Consider the following 18,507-nt stretch of genomic DNA (forward strand, 5'->3'; position numbering starts at 1 on the left):
TTCATGCAAAAACTCACTCTTCAGATAGAATGTAAGAAATCACATTGTTGTGACTCAAAGTGTATGATGAACAATCTAAAAAAAGGCACTGTTTGAAGGAAGCCCATGTTTTTAAAGTGAATATGGATTTCAGGTAAGCTTAGACTGACATGAAACTAACTAAAGTATATTTGCTTGGAATTGACTGGAATGACACTGTAGACCAAAACATGTAAAAACTATGACAAGCCTTTGCATCATTTTTGGTGTTTATTTGTATTGTCGTTATTAGTACTCCTGTTACTAGTAATGAATTCACCCAGGTCAGGGAAATTCAATGTCTTCACGTTTTTCTTTGCATTGACAACTACAAGTCATATCAAATGCAGATCCATCCCATGTATTTCTTCAAGTCATTTCAAATTTTTGTAGATTTTCTTATTGCAAAATCTCTAATAGAATAATTTTAACAATGACATTCTGGTGAAGATGTGCTAAGACTCGCAATTTTTTTTGGGGGGGGGTGGTGGTTAGCTAATGTTAGCTGTACTCATCATTCTGAGCTATGACACCCAAGTGACACTGAGCGATGGCAGCTTTCAGTTAAACAAATGCAAAGCTGTATTTAGGCTCTTTTGCAACATTGTGATGGGAAGAAATCAAAGCCTTTTTTGCTGCTATTTTTAAAAAACTCATCAGGGCAATTCCATCTGAATACTGTTACGATAGCTTTTGGATTATAATTCCTTGTTTAAGGGTAATGTCTTCGAAGAAACCCCAGGTCCATTGAAAATGATTTTTAAAAATCAATTTGAACAAATGCTGCTATGGTGTTAGAGTAATAATAAAAAAGAATCTCGGAATCTCTAAAAAGGTCGTGGAGGAAGGTGTGTTTAAAGATGAAGAAAACAAGTAGAGCCAGTGGACAGAGTGTCAAGTCTGGGATCCTAACTAAATGTTTTAGACAAGACCCTTTACCTCTTGCTAATTGCAAAATAAACAGATCCCCCTGCTCCAGAGTTGTTTAGACAGTCTTTCTGCCTACGGGTACAGGGATGTCAGTTTATTTATCACACAAAGAGTTGTTGCCTGAGCAGGAAATTAAACTCTAAACTTCTGACACAAAGTCCTGTACTCTTACCATGGGGCAAGGTTCAGATTCTAAACTCCAGCTCTGCCCACATTTTTCCACATAGTCTATTTACTCACATACCTACGAAAGAAAGAAAGAAAGAAAGAAAGAAAGAAAGAAAGAAAGAAAACCCCAAAACTAAACAAAACTTGGTAATAGATTCCAGTTGTAACATACTGCAATTTAGCATCAGCTGGCTAAACTAGGGTCTGTCACCAGGATGTTGATTTAAAACAACAGAGTAAAAACATGTCACACTACAGTAGCGTTTACTAAGCGCTTAATTGCTGATGGGCATAGTTGGGGCCATGCAAAGATACAACTTTTCCTCTGGTGTCTGCATGAGCACAGATACCCCTAGACACATCAAGTTAGACTGCCAGTGAGCAAGACAGGCACAGTCCCAGGTGTAACATGCACAGATAGTAAGGTTATACTCTTGAGAGTGTGTCTGTGTGAATGACAGACCTCTTCCAGGATCAGGCAGACAGGATGTACTTGGGTGGGGAGGACCACCAGTTCTACTGGGAGCTAGGGTAAATAAACCAATTCCTATCTAAATTGGAAAAAGTTGCCATGATTTGTCATGCAACATGCTAAAAAAATTAGAATATCTCAAATATTTTCTTGTGGGCTATTACCTCCTAAAAATAAAAGTAAAAAATCACTGTGGTTAGCTCAAGGAGGGATATGACAAAACGGTCATTCACCAGCCTTGCAATCAGGTTGTTATGGTTTGGGTCTTAAATGTCCCTCCAAAGGCCATGGGTTGAAGGCTTGGCTACTGGCCTGTGGTGGTATTGGGAGGTGGCAGAGCCTTTAGGAGGTAGGACCTAGTGGAAGGAAGTTAGGTCATTGGAGTTATGCCCTTAAAGGGGATATTGGGACCCTGGACTTTCCCTGACTCTTTTGCTTCTCAGCTGCCAAAGGTTGAGCAGCTTTTTCTCCCATGTGCTTCTACCATGTGCTCCCTGCCATGATGTCCTGTGCTGCCATAGACCCAAAGTAATGGGACCAAGTGATTATGATCTGAAACTATTAGCCAGAATAACTTTTCTTCCTTTTAAGTTGTTTTTTCTCAGGTACTTTGTCACAGTGGTGGAAAGCTAACACATTTTACTTAACTCCTTGGATTTCTGATTCTTACTCTATAAAATAAGGTGGGGGATAGAATAGACTAGTCTTCCTAGAAACCAGTCTTCTTTGCACACCATGGATATTTATATCAATAATCCTCTCTCATTATGTGTTCTTTTATGAGGTGATTGGCTTTGTGTGATTGCAAGTGATTTTGCATATTTTGGAAGATAGAGTCTGGCAATTTATAGGTTAGTATGAGTTGTCCTAAAGCTGAAGGAATGGGGCAGGAATGCAAACCTCAAGAAGGCCAAATGTCATGACCTTTCTGGGTAGAAACCAGTACAACTGCATACTTGACTGCCCCAGCATCTTGATATGGGCTAATGGCAAGGTCCCTTCCTGGTGGAGTGTTCTGTGAGTCATAGGACCAGAGGGCTCCTTGCCTGACCCGTCTGGGAGACTGAGTAGTATAAGCAGAGTCCTGGCTATAGTTCTTTAAGAGACTATAGAAAGGAATTTTGGTATAGTGAAAAGTGAAGATCCTGGTGAACATAAGCCTTGTTTTGGAAATGTTAGAGAAGTGTTCAATGGAGCAACAACCCCAGGTTATTCCCTGAAACATAAGGGGGCTCAAACAGTGATATGAAACCACAGGCCAACGAGGAGGAACCGTAAACTGGTGGAGGAACACAGGAGATTGCCCATCTGTTCAGGCATCTTCTGGGCAGGGCAACGGTCCTGAGAGAGACAATGTACTGGTCATGGGTGAGAGAGTTCAGATATAGACAGGTACCCTGCACATATGATCAAGTGACAGATCTGACTTCACCTACCTGCTGTCATGCAGGCAAAAGACAGAAACAAATGTGGAACACACACACACACTCACGCAAAACCTTCAAAGTGCAACCACAGGGCACATCGTCCAAGGATAAGTTAACAGAAAACCAATTTGCATGCAACCAATGGTTGTGAAGGAAACAGATCTCCTCTGAGCACAGGGTACAAAAGCTTTGCTAGCAGGGAGAATGGGAGTCTCCTCAATAAACTCGGGGAAGCCCATCGGCAGAAGCTAAGCTCTTACAGTATGACCTATTGGATTTATTTTAACTTTTTTCCCTGTGCTGGGATTGAACCCAGGACCTTGTGCATGCTAGGCAAGTACTCTACCACTGAGCCACACCTTTAGCCCCTGGACTTATTTTAAATAAATCACTAAAGAAATTCAGGGTAGTGGGGAAGCAGGGTGGGGGTGGGGAGAAGTCATGCACCAGCAAGCAATTGAACAAACAAAAGCAAGTGCTTCCTGAATTCCAGCCCAGACTGTCCTCTTCCTTCCTTTGCCACGAGGACTTGAGTCTTCCCCTCCCCTTACCCATCAGAGGAAATGGGAACAGGCAAGAACATCTGTGCCTCATCCCCCCTGAACACCAGAAGAGGCTTTGAGAATAAAGCGTGGAAATGAAGGAGTGGTAGCAAATTTGGCAGAGTGGAGAAGACCCAGGGGCCATGCCAGTGTGTGTGGGGTGCGAGCTATAGTGTGAAGAGTGTGGCATGAGGAAGAGACAGGAAAAGCTGGGAAGAAATACAGGTGAGCTGATGCCCTCACACCTGGGCCAGTGAGACTCTAGGATAGTGTACAGTTAGTATGAACAGGTTAGCTCCTCTGTGGCAGCCTTCCCCAAACTGAAACGTGACCAACTGAGGTAGATGGTGTTGCCAGTCCTAATTATTCCCCGTGCTGGCTGCAAAAGTTCACACCTCCCTCCTTTGCTGGGTAGTAGCAGACTACTTCTCTAAGGAGTAGTGTATATTTCTACCCCTTTGACATCAGATATGGCCATGACATATACTTTGGCCACTGGAATGTGAGTGGAAGTGACAAATGCTACCGGTGGGAGGATACTTGGAAGGCCATGAAGGGGCTTGGCTCTTTGCCTCTGCCGTAAGAATGGCATGAACCAGGCCAGGGCTGCCCTGGTTGACTGGAACCCAGCTTACAGAGATGTCAGGGGCAGAGCCAGGCTGCGGGGGAGCCGTGCTGGTGTGGTGTGAGTCACAGACTGGTGATGTAGACGGACATACCAATTCTCATTATGCGGTTGTTCTCTTGGCCCTGGAACAGAGTGATGGGTGGTACCTCCTATGGCCCTGAGGGAGGGCATGTCCTTGGCAGAGAGGTGCACTTGACCCCCAGAGTGGGTACAGAGAGTTCAGAAGTGTCTGGCTAGGATTGTCAGTGTCCCTGCCCATATCTTCCCCTTTGCAAAAGAGAGTTATAATTACCCCAAGTGGGCCCAAGAAAAGAGTCTTATTGCCTCATTCGGTGACAAAGTCTTTGAAGCAGAAATAACTCCAAACCAAACCATACACATACACACACACACACACAAAAAAAAAAAAAAAAAAAAAATTAAAAAAAAGGAAGTTTGGAGCAGGGAGATTCTGTGGACAGAGTTCAGGAAATTCCACTGAATCAGTGTGGCTGATGAGGAAATGAGAAATTTTCATCCAGAGGTAGGGAAGTACCATGAAGCTGGGGATCAGACAGCCATGGTTCCTGATTTTTAGGAACCTTAAAAAGAAGAAAAACTGAGAGAGGAGCTTTAAATGCCCCTGATGTTGCTTCTGGGAGAATAAATTTTCTCTTTATCCTCCGATAGTAGCAATGGGGAATTTTCTGGGTTATTGGTGATACAGTCTGCCCTGAGAGACTTAAACTTTTCTTCACCTACTGGAAAACTCACTAGGCTTTGTGTCATCAACACGGGCTTCTCAGGAGCCATTTCATGAGGAAAGTTTTGTGCAGTTTCTTAGTCATGAAACTGAGGTTAAAAAAAAAAAATCTCTCCATTTCACTGGACAGGGAAGAGGAGAAGTGGGTGGGAGGCAGGCTATATGACCTCTCAAACTGGCCCAACACAAATAGATTAATATTTATTATTTATTGTGATCACTCGTGACATTAAAATGTCAAAATTGACTTAATTAGGGAAAATAAGTAGAATTGAATCTGAAATGCAAGTTAAAATGAAACAAGTAGAATTAAGTCTGAAATGCAAATGCACCATTTTTATCTCATTTATTCCTGTAAACCACATTGAATTATTTCTAGGAATGAAGTGGGGTATTAATAAGTGAATGAATAAGATGTTATGTAGCAGCCTAATGCCACATTAGACTAATATGAATGAGCAGTAGCAAGTTTTGTGAGGTGCAAGAACATGGAAATGAGAGCTTCAACCATGGGGAAAATTCTAAAAAAATGTGAGTGGAGAGGGAAAAGGACGGATGGTGTATAAGGTCTATGAGTTCTAGCCCTTCTACCTAATGCTGGAAAGGATTCAAGGGAAAAGGGAACCATTAGGTGGTTCCCAGCAGGCACCCGAGCATTCCAGAGAGAGCCCGGCCAATGCTATGGCTTTATGTTAATTTCCTTTTCATCCCAAATATTCATTTTTGTCTCCTGAGAGGATTCTTTCCCCTAGTGTGACAAATTTCCCAATTTTATAATGGAAGCCAGGAGAAAATGGAATTCTCTTTATAGAAATCCATTTTGTAGCCAACTTTCTTGAGATGCATCTATCCCTGAAAGCAATTTCCTTCATCTGGAGGGACGCAGCGGAGGTGTTTAGGGCCAGTTAAGTGGATCACTGACAATTTGCTCTTAGAGCTTGTGGGAGATTTAACGGCAAGGCCTTGGGGGGAAATGTGGCGAGGGCAGTCTTCACCAGGCCCCTCTCAAGCTGTGCTGAGCTCTGTTTTCAGAGGAGCAATTTCACTAGAGCAGGCAGGATGCAGGGGGTTGGGGCAGGGCTCAGTTGCCTGACACCTGGAAGCATTGGCGACAATTATACTTCCTACATCTTTCTAGCACGCTCAGGAATCTGGCTGGCAGAGAGGTAAATGGAAGACAAGTCAACAGGGAAGAAGGGTGTCATGGCATGTCTCTGTCACAGACCAGAAAGGCCACGGTGGATTCGCAGGAACATGGAAGAGGTTGTGTAATAGGACTAGAACTCACGTCTGGCTGGCTCCCTGCCCTGGCTCACATTCTAATAGTGCCTCTTTGGGGGCACATTTATGATTATGTAATGGCAAAACAAAGGCGTTTGGTAGTAAATTAAATCAGTTTTATACTATGTGGGTGACTTGCATGCAGTGAATACCGCCAGGCTTTGACGCATTCCAGTGTGGGAAATGTACTTGAAGCATAACAACTGGCGTTTCTCCATCTGTTCATGTTCCCCATTTGACTCATCCCTGCGCTGTAAATACTCTTCGACTTGTTAGCAAGTTGAACAAATTTCAAAGCTATATGAATGAAGTGTATGTAGGTCAGCAGTCACCTTATGGGAGACCTCGGAAGACACATAAACTTGCCTGACCGCGAGAAATGTTTCATCCATTTGAAGCTCATGTCAAGCAACATTTCTCAGGAGAACAAAGGGATGCAAATGAGGATCAGATGAGGAGTGGGGGTGGGGGGAGAGGGGGAAGGAAATTGGCCTAAAAATAAAAGTTTATATAAAAAATATAGACCCTAAACCTACCAGTGAGAGACATGCTAAGGATAAATCAATGTTCGCAAAGCAAACAAGCCCGAAAAAGAAATCATTGACAAGCACAAAAAAAGTAGAGCTCTGATTCTTTCCCGAAGGTTGAGAAACGTCTTCAGCCTCCTCTTGATGGCTTCCATCATGGTGTCTCAGGACGCCATCTGTGACTTGCTGTGGTAGTAACACATCATGATAAGCTTTCGTGAGCATGCCACCTGCTGCCCAAACCCCCTAGGGCAGTGATTCAGTGTGGAGAAACAAGCACCTGAAATTTGCAGGCAAAACAGTCAAGAAAAACACAAAATGCACCTTGCCTAGTTGAGCTGAGCTGAGTCTGGGTCTATACACCCACTGTTAAGTGAGCATTGTGGGCCACATTTCATTCCAAATAAAACAAGCTGACATCAACTGAGTGTTTACTGTGATCCAGGCATTTTCTAACATTCTACTGGTGAAAATCAATTTAATTTTCACAATAATGAAGTAGGTTTATTTTTTTGCCCCCTTTTACAGATAAGAAGAATGAGGCACAGAGAGGTGATAATTAGCCCAGTGACAGAGTATGTCAGGATTCAAACCCAGGCCACTGGGCACCAGGAAAGGCACTCCAGTACACATGCACCCTAATCCAGTCAATACAAGTCCTGTGAACCAGTTAACACACACACACATGCATACACACACACATGCACATACATACATGTTACACCTGAGTGCTGTGATTGACCTACCCAATCAGATTGAGCTCAGAAGAAAGTTGATTGTTTTGTGCCTTAGCCTTCCCTTAAATCGTGAGAGCTGTATGTTACAACCAATACCAAATTAGCAAATGCAATTTACCATGTTTCAGGCTGGGTACTAAATATTCAGGTGTTCTGATCTTGTCTCCAAAGAGCTTCCAGGTTACCCACAGGATAGCACCTGACCCTACTGAGAATCGTATGATGTGAATGGTGGAGTACTGTGATGTGAATAAAGACTTCTATGGGGTGAGGGTAGAAGTGGGCGGGGGAAGATCCCAGACGGAGGAACTAATATCAGGGGAATAGTTACTGATAACAATATGGATAAAATATAAAAAGCAGACAGGGAGAGGGGATCCCAAATTTCTAGTGATGCCCTGCTGACTACATGAAGAGGCCAAACTATATTCTCTTTTAAAAACAGGGAATCTAGTTCGAATCACTTTTCTATATGCTTCATAGATAACAGGGAAAAGATGCACAAAGCAGTTGCTTCATCTGATCACAGAGTGCAGAGTTATATGGCTAACCTTCTCCCAAAGCGAATGGATAAATCTCTTCTGTTGCTCACTGGTTCATAACAGTATTACTTAAGTCTTCTACTTTGGGGAGAAGTAGATATTCAACTCAAATTAGCTTAAGTAAAAGGCAAATTCATTGACTCAGATAATTGGGAAATCGGGAGTCAAGGCACAGTCTGATCCAGGAACACAAATAATGTTGTTAAAGCATTAAACCACTGCCCCCTAGTACACATGTACTTCCAGTAATCATTTCTCTTGCCTCAGCTTGTCTCTGCTTGGTGATGTTCTCAAGCAGCCTGGGCTCAAGTGGCAGGCAATCCACATCCAGTTTAGCAATTTAAATGGAAAACTGAAAACTCTCCCAACATCTGCACATCAATCATTGGAAAGACTCCACTGGTCTTGCTTGAGTTCATGCCCATGCCTTAGGCCAGAGGATGGGATATTCTGATTGGCCAACCTGGGTCATGTGCTCTATCTGGTGTGGGTGAGACTCCATGCATGAAAGCCCAAGCAGGACCACAGAGTATTAGAGAATAATTCCCCAAAGGAATTAATAGACTCGATGGGTGGAGCTGGAGAAGTTACACCAGCAACACCATAATTCCCAAGATTTTCATCTAAGAGTTCTTCATCTTCCCCTCTCAGTGCTATTTAGTATAGATGCTAAGGATGCCACGCCTTAGAGATGGCTACCTTTGTGTGATTTATGACCACAAACAAGTCTGTCTTATAACTACAGGGTTCTTATGATGACAACTTCTGCTATCAGCAGCCACTTACACTTGTATAGCTTTCATGGTTTGCAAAGCACTCCCACATAAAAATGACTGAGTTTCACGGCAGCATGAAAAGTACGATTCCCATTTCATAGATAAGGAAATGGGACCTCAGAGAGGTTAGTGGCTTATCCAGGATGACATGCTTGGTAAATGGTCAGCCCAACTTGGAACTTGGGACTTCCAGCTGCAAGATGTGCATGAGAGAGGCTAGAAACTTCATGTGAACTTAGGGAATAATTCTGAGGTCACACAGTGACTTGACCCCTGAGAAGAGATTAAACTTGGAAGTTGTGATTTTCCTCCCAGGTTTTCATGACTAGAAAGTTGGCCTCCCAAGGAAATTCCTGTCCTAAAACCTCTCTGGAACCGATGCCAGAAAATTCTGTTTCGAAATGCACTCGGAAAGGACTGCGCAGGCTGGAGGGTGTCTAGCACATGCTACGCTGCCTGAATACTACAGAGGCTCACTTGATTTCCAGGCTCCTTCTAAAGAAGCCAATTCAAGAGATTTGTGCTTATAAATTACCACCTCATGGTGAAAAGCAAATTACAATACCTGCTTGAGATGCTCACATGTGAGATGAGCTTGCAGCTTCCAGATGGCTAAACGTGGTATCTGTCTGTCCTGTTAATAATGCCATTAAAATTTTTGCTAACAGTAAGTTAACTTCTTTTGGGGGGCATGTGGGGAGGATGCAATCTGTTTGTGGAATTACAGATGCTAAGCAATAGGATTAGAAGGTATAGTCAGAGTACTACAACCGGTTCCAGCTGCTAATTGGGCTCTCATCTGACAAGCACCTTACTGCTTTACAGGGGAGGGAGGAAAATAAAACAAGCAGCCCAGACAATTAGAGACCAAACAAAATTAAACAAGTCCTTCTGGCCATAGGTATTGGGTATGGTGCTTTGCCATGCATTGTTAGCGACTCATGTATTATGAAGCACTTAGGGATGCTCACTAATGGAGCCTCTCTCCCTCCTGGAGGGCGACTTGAACATTAGACTTTGTGACTCAGGTGCAGAAGCTCTGCTGTATTAGAGCGGGCAGACTGATGCTCTCCTCTCTCACAGGGGTGTAGTGAGGCTTAATTAATTGTTGGGGAAGCACTTTGAGATTCTGGGATGAAAGGCACTATATAAAGATAATAATTTGCATCGACAAGGTACATTTCTTCAGTGGAATTCCAAGCACTTTACAAACATTAATTAATCCTCATAACACCCTGGCAAGGCAGGTAAGTTTTCCCAGGATACACTAAACAAATCTACCATGTTATGAGTGGGAGGGAGGCTACTGCTAGGAACTCACTTTATTATTTATTCTTGGTGGGAACTTCCAGAAAGGCTGATGTGAACCCTGCTTCCCATTAGTCCAAATGATCTGCCATTCGCTTTTGATTACCCATAAATATCGTATTCTGCTGGAGTGCTAATCATTCTGCTTGGGGGACACGTGTCCTGAGCAAAACGAGTCATAAACAGCTGTCATTCCAATGGATATTAATGCCTATTGTCTCCCATTCTAGAACTCTGTGCCTCCTCTACACACAGAGAATGGCAGGGGAGCGGGTGACATCTGTTTCAAAGACCGTCTGCAGCCATACTGGAGAGAATGCACCTGGCTTCCACTTCCAAACCCACGTAACCAATGACTTCCTGGCCCTTCTTTGTTGCCAGATTTTACATTTTACATTCTGTTTTTTTCATCTCCATGCAGTATGGGGAAATGGAATTGAGGGGGCAGGTGGGCAGGGAATCTGGGCTGCATACAAACCCGGCAACCTGCATTTCCAGCATGAAGGGTGTGTTAGAAATCAGCAGTGCAGAAGCAGCTCAAGTGTGAGGATCCAAACAAATCTCCCAAACCCCAACCATTGCACAACTGAAATAAACCTAAAGTGGAAAAAATGATCCTCCAGCTAGACAAATGGCTTCATCTTGCTGAGTGGTTGGCCTGTCAGTCTTGAGTGGCTCTGGATGGTACGGCTGCTTCCAGATTCTGGCTTTAAGCCTGCTCACACTCATTGACTACAGCTCTCCAGATTGAAAAGGAAAAGAAACTTGCTTGCTATCATTCCCCAAGGTGCCCGTGCTGCAAGAGGGATGTCTCTTGGCCAGCTTCCTGGGGGCTGCAGAGTATGGCGCCCATGAATCAATGTGTCATCCACGGGAATATCAGTGAGATCCCCCAACACAAGATGGGAGTGTTCCTTCATGGCTGTCCTCTGATCAAAGGAGGGTAAATATTAAAAAAGAAAGAAAAGAAAAAGAAAAAAAGGTGGGCGAGCAGCCTCCTGGATTTGCATTTGATTTTGACCAAAGATGATAGCAATGAGGATACCAATCCTCACGTTCTTTGAATGAGTCACTTTATCTCTCTAGCTTCTGTAAGACGAGAGGATTGAAGCACAACATTTCTTAAGATCTGGGTTTGTTCTGCTATTCTATGGTGTGTTGACTTAATACAAATTCCCCTACTTGCTTTTCTTTGCAAAGGTTCTCAACCAGCAGGCCTTGGGAGGGACACAGTATGCATGGACACAGGTCCCTTCCACCACCAGGAGGGTTGAAGCACCTAAGTTTGCTCCTCACATCCATGTACTCTGGGGATGCTCTACAAATTTTTTATTTTCTCTGTGTGTCATGACATGAAAAATGTTGGAAGGCACTTCTCTGCTGATTGATTCCCAGATGAATAAAGTGAAACACTCAAGTCATTTGCCCATCATGATGTAGCCAGTGAGCTGAGCTCTTAAGACCAGCAGTTCCCAAGCCTGGCTGCCCATTGATGAGTGGAGGATCTTTAAAAAAAAAAATAAGCAAGTCCAGCTTCAGAGATTATTATTTCACTAATGGGAGGTGGGACCTGGGCACTAAAATTTCCTTGAGAAAATTCTAATTCCCCATCTAATCCTAGAGTGCAGCCAGCATTGAGAAATATGGAGCGAGGGAAGCTGGGGAAGGTTGGGGGGTGATGCTGCTCCCAGGAGGAAGTCATTCATCTCTATGCTCTGTGATTGGATGGCAGCTTCTCTTAGAGAAAGCAAGGTGGGGAGGACAGAGCTGGGCTCCTGGGAATAGAGCTGACCACTCTAGAGATGCCCATTCTCTAACGGCCATCCTCAGACACCTGCTGCCACCATGGGGGAGGCCAGCTCTGCCTACCAGCAGTGTCTCACCAGCCTCATCCAAACAGGACCTTGAATCATTACAACCCTTCCTACAAGGTCAGCGTTATCTCCATTTAGAGGTGAAATAATAGCCAATGTCATGAAGAGATGGGCCCAAATCATATAGTTATAATAATTGTAAGTAGAAGAGTTCAGGCTCAGATAAGATCTTTGGGCTCTAAGGTCAGTGATTTACTTCTGAAATTTGGCATGGTGGATTGGAAAGAGTATGGGCTTGAGGTTTCCCACGTTGGTGTTTGCATGATCTTGGACAAGGCACTTGAGGTTACAGAGATCATGTGAAGTAACGTGCACAGCCCATGGCCTAGTGATAGCTCAGTGGGGCAGGGGTATGTAAGATAAGAATTTGTTTTTAATTCTCTACTTTGTCCATGGAGCAGATGGTAGATTCCTCCTGATGATCGGTTACCTTCAGGTAATCAGATTATAAATGTTGAGAAGAGTGGTTCCAATTGAATCAGAAATTAGTTACTTAACACTCCAGTAGGTGTAGGGTCATTCAGTGGGTTGCTAGCATGCCCATGCTCGAAGCTTCACAAGAATTCTCCTTAACACTTGATCTAGACCAGTCACAGGCCAAGAATGTGCTTCTGTCCAGAGACATTGCCCTATCAATGTGGACATCACTTACTTAAGAAAATGAGAAGGTGGTGGGGAAGAAGGAAGAAACCCTGGTTTATATTCAATCTTTGTTTCTGATGGGACTTGAGGACCATATCACAAATCTTTGTGGATCCATAAACTTTCAAAGTTCATCCCAACCTCAGTTTTCAACAGCAGATTTAAAAAAAAAAAAAGGACCAGGTGGCTTTGGCATGGCCCTGAAGATGAGAGATGAGGAGATGCTACCTTGTCACCCTACTTGCTGATGAGAACCTTGCTGGATCTGCTGGAAATATGGTTCTAATCAGGAATGAAATCATGGTAGGAGGTGAATAAGATGGAAAAATTCAGGAACTGTGCTGGGGCCCCTTGGTTTCAAGACCCAACCCCTGGGGAGCTTAAGACAGCATTTCAGTTTTTGCTGCTAAAAGGGGAGTCTCGGCAGAGCAGAGGGTTTCAGAGCTGTGGGGGAGCCCTCCTTTGAAGCTTTTCTTTCTCTAATAGACACAATAATGGAAGGATCCAAAAGGGAAGGCACACAGCAGCCCGGGTGTTACTATGAACAGATGGCAACTCCTCAGGCAGAGGCAGAACCTGAGGATGGTGGGCTCCTCTCCCTTCCTGCCTCAGCTCGCGGGAGATCTGCCACACACTGGAAATCAAACTCGGCCCTGGCACTTTGAAGTCTCTTCCCATTTGAGGTTTTGGTGGAGGGATAATGAGTGGATGAAAGGCCTTTTTAGCTGGGGCTGTGAACAGCTAGTTCCAGATGAATAGGCATTAGCAACACAGGGCGGCCTCTGAGTCCTGCTCAAGAGGGGGTGGGGGAGAACAGAGCAGGCCTTTGGACATGTCTGCCCCCAGCGCTAGCCCTGGAAACAATTAGTGAGGGGAGGGGAACAAGGGGAAGCAAGGAAGGAAGAATAGTCCTTCCAGACTGGGTGACTCACTTAGCTTGGGAGATTGCCTCTCCTCAAACACTGGAATGGACCAAGGACAATGGAGGGTGTGAGCTTGGAGAACCAGGCAGATTCTGGCAAGATCTCCATCTTTCCCAGACAGGAACCCTTTATCCTCCTATATTTATGGTTCAAGAACTATAATCCTCCTCTTTGGGGCCACAAAGCAATCTCTCAGACACCCTGGGCTTCAGGTCCTTCTCAGACCCTTTCTTCTGTCCCCGGCCCTTTGACTCTTCTTTGTTTACTGTGGAGGAAATCTCCCCCTCTTTTCCTCTGTCCTTAAATGAGGGAGCAAAGGCCTTGGTGCTGGGTTTTCCACTATCTCTGAGATCCACCCTCTCGGGCTACTGCTTGGTTACTAGAAAACAGGGCCAGAGCTGGTAGCCCTCAAATGGGCTGTATGCAGTTCACATGGTTTTTAAGGTTGAATTCTGTATCATTATTGAACAATCAGAGCCCACATTTCAGAAAGAATCCTAATTCAGGAGCTTGGCCATCATCCAGCTCTGCCTTCTTGTTCAGCAACAATTGGTAGGAGCCGAGTAAGGGCTGTCACCTTTGGATTGGGGGTAGGGGCATACTAGTTCCTTAAACACAATCTCTACACTCCTCCCTGGCCATCCATCATTTCACAGACCCTAAATCTGCCCACTGCTGTTCTTGACCATCTTAAATCATGTATACTTCCCAGAGGAACATAGCGTACTCCATAGCATTTGTGTTTGTGATCCCAGATGAAGTTTGGCAGGGGAGTACCTCATCTCCTCAATTCAATTTCATGTTTAAGGTGGAAAAGTTTCATGCAAGTAACACTCATGGCCTCTCTCCTTCCCCTCACTTGGAAAAGTTGGAAGGGCCCAGACATGCTCAGGCTAGTTCTTCCACTTTCAGTCTTGCCTGCTTGCAAGAGGATCACCATCTGCTCTGCTCTGGTCCAGGGATGAGGGTGATCCTTGTTTGTACTGCTAAGGTTGCCATCACTGCTCCGGTTTAATCCAGGGGTGGAATATTAGCAAGCTGACTTGGCTACAATTTCAAAGCTCTGCTCTCTAGTTGGTTTTGCCAGTCCTCCATCAGGGACCGTGGCATTTGATTCAGAAAAGGTGACTGTTGTGTTCCAATGGTGCAGGCCCTAGTGTGGATGCCACGTATGTGCTGATATGCTTCTAGTTCAGGGACCAACAAACTCCTTACCCTTAAAAGGTCCTTGAGTTTGTACACTACCTGAGATTCCCCAGCACACCCAGGGACCACAGGATTTAACTGTCCAGGTCTCATTGGCCCATGCCACACTCCTATATGATGCAGGACCTCAGCCCTGTGCAAAATCCCCTCTCTAAAGGCAAAGACACTTCAAGGAGAAGCTCTCTTGTTCTCGCCCCAGATCCAAGTACAAAGAGCTTCTGTCCACCTGATGATGTCTGCTGCTTAAATAGTTCCTCAGCACACCCTTGGGGCTGGAGACCCTTGAGAAAACTGAAGTCTTTGCCGATGGTACCTTCTTGCCTGTTCTCATCCTTGTGGTGTCCAGGCTCTGCTGGGTTCTCTTTGGGTCTCACTGCACAGAAGCAATTCTACGTAGTGCAGAAGCATCAGGAAAACTTCCCTTTTCCTGCGTCATGGTTTGTCACCCAGAAAGACGCCTGAGAGCAGCTCTGGGTGTGTCCTCACATTCTGCTGTTGTCTGCACCCTCTCTCTCCACGGGCCTTGGCGCTGACTGAGGGGTCCACTCTGGCCTGGTATTTTTCTGTCCTCCTCCTGCTCCATTCCAGGCTCCCACAGCATAATTTCTTATGAACCTCTACTCATACAAGGTGAATCCTCAGTGTCCCTCCCCATAGTCACATCCAGACACAGGGAAAGATAAAGCCAGCATTCATGAAGCCAGACAGCATTCTAACCACTTTGCCTGCACCTAGACCTCCTAACAACTCTGATAGGTATTGCTGTTTTTATCCACATTTTGTAGACAAGGAAACTGACTTGAAGAGCCTCAGAGGTAAGTTCCTGTTGGGCACATGTCTGGTTAGTTCCAGAGCTGCCCCCTTAGGTCCATGTGCTCTAGATCCAGTCAATCCTCTTAGCCCACCTTGGACTGAATCCAGATCAGTGATGAGGGTCAGAGAAGAGGACAAAAGGGGAGGAAATTTTAAAAGAGCAGAAAACAAAGAAAAAGGAGAAAAAATGAAAAAAAAATGTGGATATCCTTTTACGGGCTGAATTATCTCCCTAGTAACCGTATGCTAAAATTCTAACTGCCAGTACCTCAAATAAGATTGCATTTGGAGACAGAGCCTGTAAAGAGGTAGTTAAGGAAAACAAGGTCATACAGGTGGGTTCAATATAACTGGTGTCCTCATAGGAAGAGATTAGGGCACACAATTCGGAGCAAAGAATGACAATGTGAAAGCACAGGGAGAAGGTGGCCAGCTGCAAGCCAAGGAGGGAGGCCTCAGAAGAGACCACCCTTGTCAACACCTTGACATTGGACTGGAATTATGAGAAAGTAAGTTCCTGTTGTTCAAGCCACCCAATGTGTGTGTTATAGCCACCCTAGCAGATCCATGCATACTCTCCACACTCAAAATTTGCATGTGAAATCACTCTATCATACTTAACTTTATTGAATTTGAAGGCATCTTTGAGAATCCATCCTTCTCAGCATGGTAGCACATGCCTATAATCCCAGCGGCTAGGGAGGCTGAGTCAGGAGGATTGCAAGTTCAAAGCCAGCCTCAGCAATGGCAAAGCACTAAGCAATTCAGTGGGACCCTGTCTCTAAATAAAATAAAATAAAAATAAAAAAGAAAATTAAAAAATCCATCCTTCTCATCCGAAAGTAAGCAAGTTGAGCTGAGTGAGATGGAGTGGGACTTGCCCAAGACAAAATTATGTATATTTTGAGAGGATAAGGAAAGGCAAATGAAAAGACCTTGGAAAATTAAGATGGTCCAAATCCTTGTTTTTGCTTTACGAATGGAAAACTAAGACCTTGAAGGATGAAACAACTTGCTCAAGATTAAAATATGTGTATGTCACAGGAAAAGGGCACCAAGAAATGAAAGAAACCAGTTTCCAGGAACACATAAAATAGAGATTGCTTCATTTTGGGGGTTACAAAATTGAAAAAAAATTACTTTTTATTAAATAAGGTCAGTATATTAAATGTACTCTATGAACTGCTATTGAGTAATGGGTGAAAATGGAAGGTTTGCTTTTGAATTCCTTTGAGCATCATGTAAAAGAGGGATTTTCCTAGCTTGAATATACGGGAATTTGGGCCAGATGCTCTTATATTTCATTAATTGGAAAGGACTTTTGTTGGTTTTTTCACAAGTACTATAAACTGTGCTCAGGGGGCTCATGTCTCTGGGAGACTCATAAATTCATGGCCATGTAAAAGGGCTGATGACCAAGGTGTGCACAATGTTGGGCTGGTGCAAGATCCATCTGTGTGTAGGCTTCGGACAGATCAATGAGGAGAAAGCACTAAGCATTGCAAACATTAGGCATATGTTTAAACATGAATCACTGAAAAAGGCTGGGGTTAATGTGAGCGCCTTTCACTTTCCTAATAGGAAATCGAGCCAACCCGCGCCTCCATCCACAGACTCAGCAATGCCTATGTGGTTTCCATGTGGTCAGAAGCATTAGTTAGGGTCTTGTCCGTATCTATTAGGAGGGAGGAAGCCCATTTAGCAAATTAAAATTGTTTTTATTCCCCCAGCTAATTGTTTTCTAATTGTTTAAGTAAAAGGTTTTGGTCTTGATTAGAGGCTTTTAGTAAATGAAATCTGCTCACATTTTACAAGTCAGATATTTAGATCATAGGGAGGCAGTCATGGTTAGTGAGATTTGCTATGGCAAGGGTTTGCAAATATAAATGTTGATGCTGAATAGGCCTTAGAGATGATCTGGTTCAATACTCTCATCTTACTATGGAGGGAATGGAGACCTGGGGAGGTCACAGAGCCTGAGAGTGGGAGAAACCAGGCCAGAGCTGCCAAGGTCTGCCATCTCAGGCTGAGCAGACATTTGCATGAGGTGCAACACAGAGCCTTTGATTAAATATTTAACCTTGAAAACAGCCTACACACAGACTAAATGGGGCATGCAGCAACATTAATTAATGTGTTGTATAACTGAATGTAAGTGATGTGTTTCACCCCTCAATATAAACTGGTCAGTTCTTGATATTTAGCTGAGAAGTTGCTATGAGAAAATTAAACACACTACTGTGAGAATTTGAGCCACATGACCAAAGATACATATGAGTGTACACATGCTCCTTAGAAGAGTATATTGATTTTTATTCTATGTTTTTTAAAGAACAAATGGGAATGAAAATATATGAATGTTAATGTAATGCAGAATTCCCAAAGTGTGTTCCTTGGAACCCCACAGAGTTCCATGCAGTGGTTATAGATCTTATAAGGGGTCAAATTATTTCACCATCAAAGAAAGTTGGGAAACACCAGGCTAAACATTAGACAGATTTTGTTTCTTTTTTATGTCCTCCTGTACTCTCCTCTCTGTCTCTATCTCCTTCCCTCCTACCTTCTGTCCTTCTTCTCTATTTAATATTAAAAACCTCAGCATTCTAAATCAGCTGGTTGGAGGAGAAGGAAGAGATAGAGCATTTAATTTCTGCCTTCCTGACTTAAAAAAATTTATATATATATATATATATATAATATATGGAATTCCAAGTGCTAGAGTAGTTGCAGACTAATGGAAATTCCCTGACAAGGTGACAAGAATGTAGATTGGTTTAATCTATTTTGAGAGTATGTGACAATATCTGGGAAAGTTGAAGGTGACCATAGAAACTTTTTTTTCCCTTGGCATTAGTGTTGCAGAAATGGACTTTAAGAGCCACTGGTGGCTTGGCAAGGTGGTACATGCGTATAATCCCAGCAATTTGGGAGACTAAGGACAATGGCAAGTT

This window comes from Marmota flaviventris, chromosome 11 (assembly GCF_047511675.1).
Source record: "Marmota flaviventris isolate mMarFla1 chromosome 11, mMarFla1.hap1, whole genome shotgun sequence".
NCBI classification, from domain to species: domain Eukaryota; kingdom Metazoa; phylum Chordata; class Mammalia; order Rodentia; family Sciuridae; genus Marmota; species Marmota flaviventris.